We start from the raw sequence: 12,103 nt of genomic DNA, 5'->3' as shown, positions 1-12,103 counted from the left end.
CTTTTAATGAACAGTTAAACCAGCTCCTAGGGATAAGTGAGCACACGATGTCCCCTCTAAGGATGGACTAACAAGTCTTTGAGACATCCTAATCCTTGTAACTCCTTGTAACTCTCTCTAAGCTTCAACGCATCTCCTGTTTAGCAGTAACCTTTTGTTATTTTAATTATATAAAGTTACGCATAAAGTTGTTTCATGTGTCCAACTTATCTCGAGATAAAAAAAACATAAAAATAAAAACTCCAATGTATGAATTTTTCAATTCCATTGGAAAAAAATTGTGTAAAACTTGCTAACATTCCTGTGTCAAATACTTACGTATCTATTTACTCAGTCTGTTTCCTTTTCCTGAGCAAACAAAAACTCTGGTTTTTGTTTATTGTTTTGACTGTTTATTTTTCACCGTTTATTTTCTAACCTTTTTCTGCCACTCGTTTTTCACAAAGCCTGTATTATTTAGAATAAAAATATAACAGGATCATGCCTTGAATCCGCACGCGAAGGGCGTGAAGAGTTTATGTATTTTATTTTAAATGCTCCCCCTAAAAAAAACCTAAAATGATCAAATGGGGTTTTAAATGTTAGACTTTTTACTCCTCAAAATATATCATTCAGTAAAATCTAAGTTCCTAAGTTTACTTAAGCTGAGATATCGCACGGGATTTTCCTGATCAAAGTTTCCGAAAATATGTATGCAAGTATGTATGTATGTATGTATGTATGTAGGTATGTATGTATGTATGTATGTATGAAAATATGGCTTTTGGAGTGAGACAATCACTGATTCCGTTTCAACTAAATTTGGCACAAAGTATTAATTGAAAGGGATTGCCGAAAGTACCCTTTCATAAAAGGGTATTCAAAATTATTCAGATAACATCCACAGCCTACCTGAAAAAAAAAAGAGGGACGATTACTATCTTATATAAATGGCCAGGAGTTATTTAAAAGCAGAGAACTCTTCACAAGAGCTCCTGGTACTGACGAGTCTTCTGCTTTTGGGCCTTTGAATCGGATAATGCGGAAGTTTTGCAACAAAGTTACACCTGCGATTCAACTGCTAGAGTGAGAATGGGATAATGGTCGTTTCATCTCTTGTGCGTGTGTGTGTGTGTGTGTGCGTGTGTGTGTGCGTGCGTGTGTGTGTGTGTGTGTGTGTGTGAGGAAGGAGTATGAACTGCAGAAACTATTTTCGGGAAACAATAGTGTCAGAATGAGCATGTTTTTTGTCGGTAATTTTATAGAACCTTGATAGTTCAGTAATTACTAAATGCATTTAAAATAATTAGTTTCGTGGCTTCGTTATCAATGCCTACGTTAGTTTTTATTTTTCTTTCTTTTGAATTATTTGGCTTTGAACAATTCCAATACACATCCCAGGCTGGGAATTTTGAAGGATGTTTCTGATTATTTTATAGTTGACAAATACGTTTTAATTTCAAGAATATTTCAATACTGATTCAGTCAATTAACTAAAAAGTTAAAGCAATACTAATTTATTGCTACCTCTTCAACATTCTTCCCTTTCCATATTTTTTATAAATGACCGATACGTTTTCATTTCAAGAATATTTCCAGGCTTACTCAGCCCATCAACTAAAAAGTTAGAGCAAAACTAATTTCTTGCTACCTCTTCAACTTTTTCCCATTTCCACGTTATTTCTATAGTTGACAAAACGTGTTCATGTCAAATATATTTCCAGACTTACTCAGTCCATTAACTAACAAGTTAAGCAAGACTAATCTCTTTCTGCCTCTTCAACTTTTCCCCCATTCCCACCTGATGGCCTCCAGTTTCTGAAATCGATACCGCTTCTTGTCAGCGAAAAAAGGTTGAAAGTATGAAACGACCTCTCTCCTTCCTGTGAAGTTTGGGCGTTTTCTTTCGAGGAGGCAATTGGCTTTCATACCTCCCCATTTGGGAAAAACTCTGGCAACCCGATTATCATTATTATCTAAATAGTTTAACCAAATCACTAAGCTGAATATCAGCTCTGACAAGGCTGGCTCGAAGGATTTGAATAAGATGAAAGGTCCGGGCCAAAGGCCAAGACATGGGGCCAAATATGTTGTTTGGTATGGTGATAATTGTTTGAAAATTAAATTAGAATTCAACGAAAGCACATGTTCTCATACTGGAACACTCTCACACAATGAAAACATTTACTCGCATTTGCAGACATGCATACTAGAAACGTTTATTAAGAATCAGAAGTTAAAAGACGTTTTAAAACCTTATTGCTTTAAAATTCATTCAACGCTTTAATGGTATCCATTTCTAAGCATTTACATTTATATTTTACAAATTAAATTGCAGTTTTCTTATAGAATTAAGAATGGAATTACTGAAAATTTAGATGATTCCGATCAAATTTCCCACATGAATTTATTTCTTGCAACTCGGAAACCCCAAACATTTGAGTTTCTGTGTTTCATGTTATTGCCAGTAAATGTTCAGTGTTACTTCGGGAAATATGGTTTTCATTCTCGGCGTGCCAGACTGCTATCATCTGCTACGAGTTTCTTCTGTTTTATCAACGTTGCTTTGGTACAAATAGCTTTACTGCCCTAAGTGGGTGAAATGTTCGCTTCCATGCGAAGGTTTACAGGGCTCGTCTCTTCTAGTTTGGTTCGCTACCAAGTTTTCCCAGGATCTCACTTGAAATATTTTTATTGAATGACTGCAAGGCTGTCAGAAACATTTAATCTAAAAATAGTTTCTCTTGTAACCTTCGTTATAGCTAGACATATTCCGTTATGGATATAAAAAAATTTATATTCATTACGTCTGAAAATTTTGAGTCCAGTAAGTTCAAAATTTATTTTTTTTCTTAAATGAACAACTTAATTTCACTACCTTTGTCGGATATGTCCACGATCATGCCGTTTTTTTTTTTCTCTCTCTCTCTTTTTGACAATTGTACGTTTCTCGAAAACAAACAAGGTATAATTCAGTAGATATCCTTCATGTTATCAAATGTTTTTACTTTCTTTTAAATATTCCCCATCGTTTCATGCTGATATATACCTATTTGATATAACATTCCAATCTGAAACTAATAAGTTACATTCCTAATGTTTATCTATTCCCCTCTGTGCTGTGGGGATGCATGCTAATAGGCCTATTAGTATTCTGACAGTGTTTCTGTGGTTCCCAATTAACTTTGAAGTTGGTGTAATTGCTTCCCCAACGCACATACGCATTACGCACGCACACCCACACACACACACACACACACACACACACACAGAGAGAGAGAGAGAGAGAGAGAGAGAGAGGAGAGAGAGAGAGAGAGAGAGAGAATAAAAGCACAATTCTTGAAAATCGATATTCGTAACATGAATGTTTTTTTTTTCCTTTTTTTCTCTTTAAGTCTCTGTGAATTCATGCCTTTCTTAGAGAGAGAGAGAGAGAGAGAGAGAGAGAGAGAGAGAGAGAGAGAGAGAGAGAGAGAGAGAATAAAAGTACAATTCTTGAAAATCGATATTTCGTTGTGTCTGTGAATCATACCTTTCCTAGAGAGAGAGAGAGAGAGAGAGAGAGAGAGAGAGAGAGAGAGAGAGAGAGAGAGAGAGAGAATAAAAGCATTAACCTTGAAAATCAATAATGGTAATCAGAAGGTTTTTCTTGCCTAGTCTCTCTAAAAATCATTCTTTCCTTATTGTGTGTGTGAGAGAGAGAGAGAGAGAGAGAGAGAGAGAGAGACAGAGAGAGAGAGAGAGGATAAAAGCATAAACCTTGAAAGTCAATAATGGTAATCAGAAGGTTTTTCTTGCCTAGTCCCTCTAAAAATCATTCTATCCTTAGTGAGAGAGAGAGAGAGAGAGAGAGAGAGAGAGAGAGAGAGAGAGAGAGAGAGAGAAACTAAATTCACGTCCACGATACTGTCTAACTCACCCATCTAGTATTTACAGCGGTCACCAACTGCAATATTCAGCGGTGGCTGAGCTGTATTAAGCCCTCCGTCACACTGGGAAGACAAACCTTAATAGTTGTTCGAGTAAAGTGATTACCTGTATTCTCAGCCTGGTTTCCTGGAGGGATATGTTTCATCATCCTAAACAAAATTTACTAAAAAAAATAAAAAGTTCTCTTGGTTTGGGTCTCAAATACGCTGATAAGCTGTGCTGATATATTGTGTTTATTTGTCTCGTCCTTTGGTAATAGTTAATACTCCGAGAAAATAGGTGAAAAAGCAATTACAATAAAACAAAAATATAAAATAAAACCTTACATGATATGAATTTATACTAACAAAAGATCTATTTCTAAGCAGATTTTGATTTTTTTTTTTATTTCGACAGTTAGATCTTGAGAATGGAATGACGCTGGACATAAAGCATAAGAGAGAGAGAGAGAGAGAGAGAGAGAGAGAGAGAGAGAGAGAGAGAGAGAGAGAGAGAGAGAGAACAGACTAAAGTTAATAAAAGAATGACGCAAACAGAATGATAAGAAGAAGAAGAACACAAGAATAATTATATATATATATATATATATATATATATATATATATATATATATATAATATATATATATATATATATATATATATATGAGTGTGTGTATGCGTTTGTAGGTGTGTATGTGCGTGTGGGTTGGTGTAAGTTTATGCGTGACCTGATACCTTAATCAGCCCGTATAAATTTCTTGGTTTTCATTCCCGGATTATTTTCAATATTTCTTTTCTTTATATTTAGTCCTTCTTAGTGTTACCATTGGAAGAGTGAATTAATAAGGTAGCAATACGTATCATATAAGCAAAAAAATATTCTTCTTTTTAGTATTAAATTATAATATTCAAATAATAGGTACAATTGCTTGTCGATACGGAAGAATTTTTCAAATGATATTTTACTAATAGATGGTATTTCAAATGCTTCCAGTGACATTCCCATATATATTGCAAAGAAATTCGGTTAAGTTAGCCAAAGCATTCAACCGATACACAAAATATAAAGAATCCTAGACTGAAACAAAATACTATTTCGTAAAACCTCCATTGACTTCACCCAACATTCTCGAATATTGTCGATTTCATTGAAGTTCGAGACAACACTTTTTTTTATTCGATGATCTGAAGAATAGAATTGTGTGGCAATCTTAAGACAATTTCATTCTCCGAAAATGGTGCGAAGGGAGTTTACGAACAGAGAGAAGAGAAACAATCCAATGTTTGCCTTTTCCATAATTTTTCACAGTGTTTCCTGCGTCCATTCAACTGCGATGAAAACTATGTTCTCTCTCTCTCTCTCTCTCTCTCTCTCTCTCTCTCTCTCTCTCTCTCTCTCTCAGGAAAGAAAGAATTCACAGAGAATTAAAAACGCGTTCTTGTGCGAAAATGGAGTTTTAAAAGATGATTCTGTTATCTCTCTCTCTCTCTCTCTCTCTCTCTCTCTCCTCTCTTTCATGAGAGGATGAATGTACAGACTTAAATACAACACCTGTTTGTGTGAATATTGATTTTCATAGAAAATGTTTTTGTTAACTCTCTCTCTCTCTCTCTCTCTCTCTCTCTCTCTCTCTCTCTCTCTCTCTCTCTCTCTCTCTCTCTCTTAGGAAAAGGAATCCACAGAGACTTAAAAAAGCATTCTTGTGTGAAAAATTATTTTTAAAGGAGGATTCTTTTATCTCTCTCTCTCTCTCTCTCTCTCTCTCTCTCTCTCTCTCTCTCTCTCTCTCTCAGAAAATGAATGAATTCACAGATAAAAAAACAAAAAAACCTCCTGTATTATATTATTCTCACATTTATTCTTCTATCACCTCTCTCTCTCTCTCATCTACTCTCTCTCTCTCTCTCTCTCAGGAAATGGGGGGGGGGGGGAAATGGGGGGGGGGGAATTCACAGATTTATAAAAAAAACTCCCGTGTGTTTTTTAATATTATTCTCCAACATTTATTCTTTTATCACCTCTCTCTCTCTCTCTCTCTCTCTCTCTCTCTCTCTCTCCCTAACTAACTAAAAATTACTATTTGTTCCTGTTAGCCCTACCATGACCTATCAGAAGTGAGGCTTTGAACTGTCCACTCGACGTCTGTTAGGAGATGACCCCCTTCAACATTTTCTATTTTGTCAGTGACATGCGGACATGACACTTCATAGGTTGACTTTTTTTTATTATTTCTTTTTACTGTCCTTTTTCTTCTTTTTTTTCTTTCGGGCTATGTCACAGTATGAACACAAAAACCTGAATTCCTATCATATTGAAGAAGAGGAGGAATTACTTTTTGTTCAGTTTTTTTTTTTATTTTATTTGAGGATAGTCTGTTAGTTCGTGTTATTTTGGAATATACACACTAAAAGGACCAATCGTTGGAAGAGACAGTCTTAAATATACAGGGTCGTTTGCTAGATAGTAAAAGTAGACTATTAAAACTTAGCCTGAAGGAAACAGAAAAATGAAATGGGCAGGAATTAGAACGAGGTTCAACCTCGACACGAGTGATAAATCAGCCCATTAAAAGTTAGTGGAAAACACAAACACAGGGGGGAGAAATTGGGGAGCCTGTAGGTATTGGGAAAGAAATAATAATAACAATAAAGTTTGCGTCGCTAAATTCCAGCTCTATTCAGCCGACGTGACACCTGGTGATATTTGCCTTTTGAATCATTAATTAGACACAGGTGCGAAATAAAATATCCCAGATGATCATACTGAGGATTGTTTGCTATGAAAAGCAAGGTTTATTAGTCTCCGGAGAGAGAGAGAGAGAGAGAGAGAGAGAGAGAGAGAGAGAGAGAGACAGACAGACAGACATACATACAGACAGACAGACAGACAGACAGAGATTCAATGCATTGTTTTGGGAATAAAGAAAGCTGACGCTAGTTTTATATACAGGTGCAGACATTCTGTTTCGAACGTTGTATACTCTGCAAAAGACTAACCCATAACTGCTCTATAATGTTTCCTGTGATGGTGTACTTTCTCTCTCTCTCTCTCTCTCTCTCTCTCTCTCTCTCTCTCTCTCTCTCTCTCTCTCTCTCTCCTCGGTGAAATGAGCAAGCTAAAAATAATTTGTTCCAGACAGTTGTACCATACTGAAAGGCACAACAAAAATAGACAGTAACCTATTTACGTTAAATGAAAACCAGACAAGAAATAATGGATGGAAACTAGAACTGAAGAGATACAGCACATCCCATTGGTGGAACTTCTTTACATACAAGATATATGACACGTGGAATAAACTGCTACCAGAAGTAGTGGACAGCAACAGTGTGGAAGTCTTTTAAAACAAACCTAGACAAGATCATTAAAACACTGTGAATGAACAGTGGAACCTGCTCCTACAGATAAGTGAGCACACGATGTCTCCTCTTAGGATGGACTAACAAGTCTTTGAGGCACTCTAATCCTTGTAACTCCTTGTATCCTTTTTATCTTCCATAAAACTGGATCCCTTCTTCATGTGAGCCGTGAGACAGTATGAGCGCAGAAAATTGAATTCCTTTCATATTGAGGAAGAACAAATACCTGCAAATTTAACGAGAGCAAATTACCTTTACTTTTTGCGTATTCTGTGCAATTCTTCTATTATTATTTTTTTTAGTGGGGGATGGTTCTATCACAGTCATCCGATTCTATTGGGTGATTTTTGTAGTGTGGGATTACGGGTTGCATCCTTACGAGTCCATCACTTTTCTCACTATGTGCGCTGTTTTTAGGATCACAATCTTCTGCATGAGTCATGGAGCTACTTCGGCATCTAGTTTTTCCAGGTTCCTTTTCAGGGATCTTGGAATCGTGCCAAGTGTTCCTATGATTATGGGTACAATTTCCAATGGCATATCCCATATCCTTCTTATTTCTACTTTCAGGTCTTGATGCTTATCAGTCTATTCTCTCTCTTTCTCTTTTACTCTGGTGTCCCATGGTATTGTGACATCAGTGAGTGATACTTTCTTCTTGATTTTGTCAATCAACGTCACGTATCACCCTATCTGTTAATAGTCCCAGAGGATCTTTGCTTGACCGTTTTCTATCACTCCTTCAGGTTGGTGCTCATACCACTTATTTCTGCAAGATGAAACATATTCATATGGAGGAAGTCCATCACTAGGGTCATTGACTTGAAATTCAAGTTTCAAAGGAATATAATGCTCATTTTGGAGAAGTATGCCGAGGTAAAAGGAAATACAGAATTAAGAGACCCCACTTATTAACAAAAATATATTAATAAATTAACAAATTAATAAAACAGCTTTAAAATGATCGGAGGATAGTACTAGGGTAGTAATCCGTTGCACTCCGTTTGAACTTCTGAAGTTCCAATTGCACGACTTCCAAAACGTACAGGCTAGTTGAATCAATACTTAAGAGAAGCTGTTTTAGATATGCAAGTTAATGGGATAAACAGTCAAATGGGACTATCCCAACTCAGTTCGAAGGAAACAGGAATTAAAGCGAGGTTGAGCCTCGACAGAAGGTGATAAATCACACCATTACAAGTGAGAGGCAAAAGTGCTAGTGGAGAAATTGCGAAGCCTGTAGGTATTGGGAAAGAAATAACAATATCAATAAAGTTTCCGTCTCTAAATTCAGCCGCTATTCGGCTGAGATTTCGCCTGTTGATATTTGTGTATAGAATTATTCAGCAGAGTACAGGTGAACTGTAAAATATTCAGTGTGGGTATACGAAGTATTATTTGTAAGGTTTGGATTACTCTGTGTCTATACTCTCTCCTTTGGAAGATAAGAGAGGAAGGAGAGAGAGAGAGAGAGCGCGGGAAGGCCGGTGGAGGAGACTGGAAAGGAAGGGAGAGAGAGAGAGCGGGCGAGTGAGAGAGAGAGAGAGAGAGAGAGAGAGAGAGAGAGAGAGAGAAAGAAAGAAAAATTTTCTGCATGGTTTTGATCACAAAGGAAACTGACGCTGCTGTTTCGCACGAATGCGGAACTAATCTCTATATTGCAAATTGGAGCCAAATAACTTTGTTGTTACAAAGGAGACAAATTACAGTCTCTCTCTCTCTCTCTCTCTCTCTCTCTCTCTCTCTCTCTCTCTCTCTCTCTCTCTCTCTCTCTTTATGCCTGGTATGTAATGTGAGTTGAGAACATTTGGGTCTGACTCCATTAGTCTACGTTCAAATTGTAGTAATACCAATTATTCACTTAATAACCTTTCTCCATGAGTAAAACAATTATTGTATAATTTTTCATATTTATATATATATATATATATATATATATATATATATATATATATATATATATATATATATATATATATATATATATGACGTTTCGCACATGAAATTCTCTGTGCATCATCAGACTGTGAAAGAACATAAAGACACATTTATAAATAAAATACAATAAAAGTGCAAAACACAGCAATTTTAATATATGTGAATTCCTGTTTAATGCACTTTTATTGTATTTTATTTATAATTGTGTCTTTATGTTCTTTCACAGACTGATGAAGCACAAAGAATTTCATGTGCGAAACGTTTCTTGGAATACATTTTTCATTTTTACTCCTTGTATCATGCACATCCCCTTGAGGTTTTATATGTGTATTTGCTGACCTGCTATATATGTATATATATATATATATAATATATATATATATATATATATATATATATATATATATATAATATATATATATACGACTATGTGTGTTTTATTTCAAGTTTAATTTTATTCTATATTACTCCATTGATCTCTGCTAACCTCAAAACGTTCACATCCACTAAATCCATCTCTTAAAGCTCAGTGTTTGTATCCGGAAGTAGTTTATAAGCGCGGAACTGTGATATATCCAGGCACCGAGCGCTTCCCCGAGTTGGCGTTCAGAGAATTTTAAAAATTCGAGCGCAACAAAATAGCAGGAAACAAAAGGAGGCGTAATTATGAAGCATCAAAGGAGAAGCTGTGCAACTGGTACCCAAAGAGAGGGTGCAAAAGAAGCTTTAATATTGTTTCATAGAAGCCCTGGCAAGTTTCTATTCGCCGGCATCCTTTAGGTCTGACTTCCAATCTTTCGTCTGCTGAGGCCTTGCTCTCTCTCTCTCTCTCTCTCTCTCTCTCTCTCTCTCTCTCTCTCTCTCAGGACATAACGAAATAACTAACAACTAACAAAACAAATAAAACATACTTGGCATGATTATTGATTTTACAAGTGTGCTGCTCTCTCTCTCTCTCTCTCTCTCACACACACACACACACACACACACACACACACATACATGCATGAACACACACGCATATAAGAAAGAATGAATTCACAGAGACTTAATAAAACTTCTAGTGCAACATTGAATTTTAAAGTATTATTAATTTATCCTCTCTCTCTCTCTCTCTCTCTCTCTCTCTCTCTCTCTCTCTCTCTCTCTCTCTCTCTGTCTAAGGAAATAACGAATTAACAAACAAAACAAAAACATTCTTCGCATGATTATTGATTTTCAAGTGTTATTATGCTCTCTCTCTCTCTCTCTCTCTCTCTCTCTCTCTCTCTCTCTCTCTCACTCACACACACACACACACACATGCATAAACACACACACACACACACACACATAGGAAAGAATGAATTCACAGACCTAAAAAAAAACTTCCTGTGCAGTATTAATTTTTAAATTATTATTAATTTATCCTCTCTCTCTCTCTCTCTCTCTCTCTCTCTCTCTCTCTCTCTCTCTCTCTCTCTCTCTCTCTTAAATCTAACAATGCAACTGCTACTCACGTTGTTGTTTGTGCTTGAAGATTCTTCTTTTAATTGTTCTGTACCTCGCCCGTTTTGATAATATTCACGTCTTTCATAAGACTAAGTTTATTTCTTCAGTTACCTTTCTCGTAGAGGCAGGACCCTTTTATACTCTCGCCTGCGCGCCTAAGCTGTTTATCTTGGAGAATGCAATATACACTTCTCCGTGTGGTTCCATTTCACCCTGTGCGACGCGGAGTTAGTGAGTCCTTCGTGTTTTCCATCCCCTTAAAAATGGAATGAATTATTCGACGACCAGTTCGTCATCGTAACTGGCCACAGATTCACTATTCTTGATTAAATACTGTGTTCTCGATTGGTATCAGTAGTGTGGCGGCAGTGGTTTGTTATGCTATGTAATTATACCTAAAGGCATCTTGGATGCAATTTCAAATCAGTGAAAGTGTTATTTAATTCCATATATATATATTAATATATAATATAGATATATTATACATAAATATATATATATCGATATACTATATATAATATAATAAATATCTATATATATAATATGAATATTTGTTTACTGGACGAATTAAATTTGGGAATGCTATCGACAACGTCGAATAAAATCTCTTTTTGTAAGCGCTCTTAAAGGCCAATACGGAGATGGTACTAACTTCATAGAAAGTCTTCCCACTATTGCGTGGTTTGTGATGCCTAGCTGCTTGTAACATTATTCTTCCCGGTTGGGTGTTCATTTGTGCTTGTGGTCTGAAACCAACCCTCTCACTTAACAAATGCCTTTTATTCCTCTGGGAAAGTGACTTTGTTTCATGCATACATTGTCTGCGTGAAATTTTCAGACCGTGTACCGTGTTCCATGTATGTAAATTGGGGTTAATGTGAAAATGGTCACATGTCTTGATTTGGTAGTGCTCAGTTGTATATGTTTACTGGTTGGATGAGCAAGCGAATGCTGATCTATCCATATATATATATATATATATATATATATCTATATATATATATATATATATATATATATATATATATATATATATATATATATATATATATATATATATATATATATATATATATATGTATAACAGAATCACGAAAGTTAGGAACGTGATAAATCCATAAATAAAGATAAATGCCACGAAGGAAAAATAAACGAAGGAGTCTGCGAGATCTTTCGGCTGAAAAGCCCTTTACTGAAGCAGCTACTGACAAAAATACGAGAAAAGACAATACAAGAAGGTTCGTATAACTGACAGATAGGGATTATAAAAGGATTAGTGCCTAGAATCCGACACACCTGGAAGATAAGAAACCTTCCCAAACAAGCATAAACAATGGGTGCAATTAAAGGTTTAAGACAATCATCTCAGATACAAATCTCCAGACAATTAAAGGATTATAGGTGACAGATATACGGAAACTGGT

This window comes from Macrobrachium nipponense, chromosome 2 (genome assembly GCF_015104395.2).
Source record: "Macrobrachium nipponense isolate FS-2020 chromosome 2, ASM1510439v2, whole genome shotgun sequence".
In the NCBI taxonomy this organism is placed as follows: Eukaryota; Metazoa; Arthropoda; class Malacostraca; order Decapoda; family Palaemonidae; genus Macrobrachium; species Macrobrachium nipponense.
The sequence above is the reverse complement of the archived record's forward strand: the minus strand, read 5'-3'. Positions refer to the sequence as shown.